Raw genomic sequence first — 4,722 nt, 5'->3', positions numbered from 1 at the left:
AACAAAGTCTTTGTAAATAGGGGGAGGGGCGGAGGGGGTGAAGGGAGGGCAGGGACAAGGGGAAAAAAATGAGAACCAAGACCTGTCATGTAAAGGTACAAGATCGCAGTAATGAATGTAACTGTATTGTATACTTAGAATGTACCAATAAACTCAATGAAAAGAAAAATGTTTGGAACAAATGCATATACTTTATTGATTTGAGCAGCCCTCATTTCAAAAACCTATAAAAAGTTTCGGATTTGGAGGATTTTGGATTTCCAATTAAGGTTGCTCAACCTGTAATACTAGTGATACACTCTACCTTCTTTTTTTTTTGGGGTACTGGGGATTGAACTTGGACCTTGCACTTGGGAGGCAGGTGGCGGAACCACTGAGCTAAATCCCCCTCTACTTTCAAATTTAAAATGTGGCCAAGCAGTATCACCAACCAACAAGCCTCCTAGTCTTCCCCCATCTCAGCAAGTAGACTCTGCACTGCTTCGGCCAAATCTGAGTCATTCTCAGCTCTGCTGCCCTCCTCCAACAGCCAGTCCTCACTACTGCTGCAGCTTGCCTAGTCACACCTCCCACTGTGACCTACAGGGTAATGGAAACCCATCATCTTCTCCCTGGTTTGTTTCACTCTACCACCACTTGGAGGCCTCGCTTCATTGAATGCACCACAGCCAGCTCTTCCCATGTGCCACCCGGGCCCCACTGGCTCATCACTCAGGCCTGCTCAACCACCCCTGGAAAGGCACCTCCACACCCTGCCTGAAGTATCCAATGTCCACTCATTTATGCACCAATTATCAATTCACTGGTGCAAAATTTCATTTACCATGTATTCTACAAGCACAGAACAGGGCCCCTTAAATATGGTCTTTCTTTTTTTAACTGCGTTGACGTCAAGCGTTGCAGGTGGAGGACCCTGGAGGGAAGGGACAGATAGGAGGACGGTATTCTAGGTCAGGCAGTGCCCTTGGAGGCTCCTGCACACGAAAAGTCACCAGGCACCCAATGTTTGTGATGTCTAAGTGATGAGCAGCCTGGAGAGGGCAACTTTCCCTGTCACACTCTTCCCATCTCAGGATGTTCCAGGTGTTGTTACAAAACATCTCCTCAACTAGGGTATTCTAAAGAGGGGACTGACTGATGGGCCAATGACACCTATCTTAGGCTTGCTGATTTTAAGGCCTTGACTCCACTTTGCAGCAAGAAGCAGCTGGACAGTACGTAAGCAGATGGCAGGACAAGGCTCCAGCTCATCAGCTTGCCCCTGCTGTGAAGGACTGCTCCATGTTCAGTGAGACAGGGCCACACTTTCTCCAAGGGCCAGGATCTTCATCCTGGAGGAGTTGGCTGCCACGGACACATCTCAGTCCTATCAAGAATAGCTACTTAGGGCCAGGGATTTAGCTCAGCAGTTCGGTGGACTGCCTTGCAAGAGCAAGGACACGAGTTCAATCCCTGGTACCAAAAACAAAACAAAGAATAGCTACTCCACTGACCTACTCCTATATCCTTTGGCTTTTCTTATTCCAAGTCCCCCGACAGTTATCAGGTCTCCTAAACGTTCTTTGTTAGAAGTACTGTGTGCGGATTCTGTCTTCTAAGTGGTTCACACCTGATATAGTCTGTTTACTCTGCTTCATCTTCTTTAAAGTACCCATCACTACCTGGAATTGTATTTGCTGACTTTTCTGGTATCCTCTGTTAGAACCTGTGCTCCATGAAAACATGCAGCTTGGGTCATTACTGAACACCCAGCACACAGTATACACTGATCCTAACAGGTCAATGAGCATTTATGACTAATTTACTAAATGAGTCTTTGGCCAAATGGACTAGACTGTATTTTCAAAAGTCCAACTCTTATCAAACGGAGAAGGATGTCTGGCTTGTGTCTGCTTTCTCACACAGGCCCCTCTCATCCATCTTCTCACACTGTCTCCACTTAGGGTGCTCGTCCTATCGCCATCCCAGTTAGTGCCGTAACTCAGAGCAAAACTTCCCCTTCCTGCCACACCTGTGAGGCTCCCACAGCGCAGCACAGGGCTGTCCCTCGTAGGAAACATTACACGGAGGGCCAAGCATGTGGGCTAGGAGAGACGGTCCGCTCTTCTTGAGCTTTACCCGCATGTGCTGAAGAGGAAGGAGCACGCTGTTACCGCACCAAGGCTAGCCTTTCCGCAGTCCTGGAGGAGAACACTCACAATATTCTTATAGTGTCTAATACTTCAGCCTCATTACTTGAAAACATCTATCAGACAGAAATTTGTAACTTTTCTAACAACTAGTTAATAACGTAATGTTCAACTACTTCTTCTAAAAACTTTTCTTACATATACAAACAAAGGAATCACTGCAAGAATAACTCTTTCTTTCAGCAAGCTGTTCTTCCACCTTTGTGGCCTTTCTTGTTTTCACAAATGCCAAAATATTGTAATGGCTGCTGCTGTTCAACAAAGGAACCTTGAGTGTCAAAACGCAACTGCTCAAATTTATCCAAACAGCTAGGAAACATGGAAAAATTCTGGTTGTGCTCCTTCTCCCCACTTCCTGATTCATCTCTGCTGATCTAAGAGAACAGTAGAAGAGAATAGCAAAGAGGACAGAAAGGTGGAAGAGACGGAAGTGAGGCCCTCTCAAGCAGTCCTGAGAAATGGAACAACAACAACAACAACAACAAAAAAAAAAACCCCAAACCACCGGCAAAACAACTACCTTCCACTTCTTTCTCTCCTTACAGTGCTTCACTCAACATACACTGTTTATCAAATTTCTGCCCGATAGATGTTTTCAATGAGGCTGAAGTGTTAGACACTATTATTGGAACAGTAAAAGAGTTTTTCACTATGGATGGTTAAAATGCCCATTTAACCTCCTTAACCTCCGGTCTGAGTATCAAGTTTCTCCAGCTGCTTCCAAGCTCAACACGTGCCCTGCCTCAGCTTCAGCACCAAGTCACATTGAGAACATACTTGCAGTTGTCTGAAAGTGCTATCTTTGTCCTGGATTACACCAACAATAGTTTACCAGAGCCAAGCACAGCATGTAAAATCTTTTTAAGTTGTGGAAAATGTTAAAAGAGAAAAAAGGGATTTTTTTGGGGGGGGAGAATAACGGAAAAACTGAAATATGCACAATATATTTTTTGAAGACACTCTGAACCTAAAGACCTATTTTGAGTCAGTAACACGTAATTCAGATCACTCAGAATATTACATCCGTCTAACTAATGATCAAAATGAAGCTACGATTTCACTTTTCAATCTGTCATATTACAAATTCCGAGAAAAACACAGTTATAAGTAAGTCTGCAATTGCAAACAAGGTTTCCAAACTAAGAGTTTTCTCTCCTTGCCTCACACTCCAGCCAGAGAAGTCAACTACTTTCCACCTATGGGGGGGCGCTCATACACTGCCCAATCCCAAACATCTTGCTCTAAAAGGCCGCACTATGATTTCACACGGGCAGTATAAATGCTGAATTACATCAACCGAAGTTCAGCATAGTCTGAAGGAAACCAGAAACAGTCATTCATAGCAACGTTTCAAGGAGGAGGGTAACCTGTTTTGTTTTTCCCATCTAACATCACTGTTTAATTCAAGTTTTACCTTGCACTGCTCTTAGAAAAATCTGTGGGGAACAAAAGTGAGAGGCAACTGCCCCGGGTGCCAGGCTTCCTTCGCCCCAAGGAGACTGCCCACCACCCACGGGCTTGGGGAGGCAACGCTTCACTCTGAGCCTCCCTGTGCCGACCAGGCCTGTTCACGACATTTGGTGCTGATGCAGACTGACCAGGGTAAATGATCTAACCTGTCCAAGTCTGTGGGTCTCATCTATAGAAGAAGGACGCTAAACCGAATAAAAGTTCTCTAAACTTTTCAAATGTATTTCTCATCAATTTTGAGATATTTCACTGATTTTTCACAGTGACTAAACCTCTGTTTCTGGACACTGGCTTGAGTTTGCACTGACTGCCCAACTAGTTCATTAAAAAGGGGTAGTTAAAACAAGATTAGACTTACTGGGGCAATAAAAAGAGGTGCCTTACTTAGCTCAGAATTCACAAAATCCATGCATTTATGGATTAGTATGAAACCGCACATACGATACGGCCTAGACGACGAGAACGTTATTAAAATATTCTAACTGATCAGTGCATCAGATCTGCTGCCGACATCGAATCCTTTCGTGAAGACCAACTACCAATGCATTTAGGCACGAGCGCTACACAGCGCAGATAAGAAGGCTGCTCCAACCCAACAGGGCAGGACAAAGTTAGCTGGGGAGGAAAGTCTGCGGCCCAAGCTGCACAGGGCGTGACTGGGTAGGACTGCGCTGACCCGCACTCGCGGACTCTAATCCTGCCGATGAAAAGAAGGAGACATTTGCTTATTTTAAGTGCGTACTAGTGTCTGACATTCTTATTTTCACCTTTCATCGTCCAACTGTTCAGAATGCATCAAAAGCTTTAAATCACAAAGATAACCCAGCTGACAAGACCGACCACAAAGAAATGAAATCCCAGGAGAAAATTTAAAAATTAAACAGGTGACACCACTTTAAAGCAAAATATAGTGCTGCGGGAATCAACACGTCCCATACGCAGTCTGGTGCTCCCAGTTAGGACAAAGGCAGCAGCCCTGGAGAGCGACGCTAACGGAAGAAGGGAAGGGGAGGAGGGCCGGCGGCAGGTGCGGACGGGACGGAAGCTCCCGGCTCCCGAACCG

At 45.3% G+C, this 4,722-nt stretch overlaps 1 protein-coding gene across 1 annotated transcript in view; it reads right to left on the bottom strand.

Moving 5' to 3' along the window:
- Hsf2 (heat shock transcription factor 2) overlaps positions 1-4,692 on the bottom strand; it is a 26,956-nt gene extending 22,264 nt beyond the window's left edge. Inside the window, exon 1 of the mRNA XM_010638246.3 lies at positions 2,012-4,692. The gene's annotated coding sequence lies outside the window, so the exon portion shown is untranslated. The remainder of the gene's footprint in view (positions 1-2,011) is intronic.
- Between the last annotated feature and the right edge of the window lie 30 nt (positions 4,693-4,722).

This window comes from Fukomys damarensis, unplaced genomic scaffold, assembly GCF_012274545.1.
Source record: "Fukomys damarensis isolate Sample0158 unplaced genomic scaffold, DMR_v1.0_HiC HiC_scaffold_14, whole genome shotgun sequence".
NCBI lineage: Eukaryota > Metazoa > Chordata > Mammalia > Rodentia > Bathyergidae > Fukomys > Fukomys damarensis.
The sequence above is the reverse complement of the archived record's forward strand: the minus strand, read 5'-3'. Positions and strand labels throughout refer to the sequence as shown.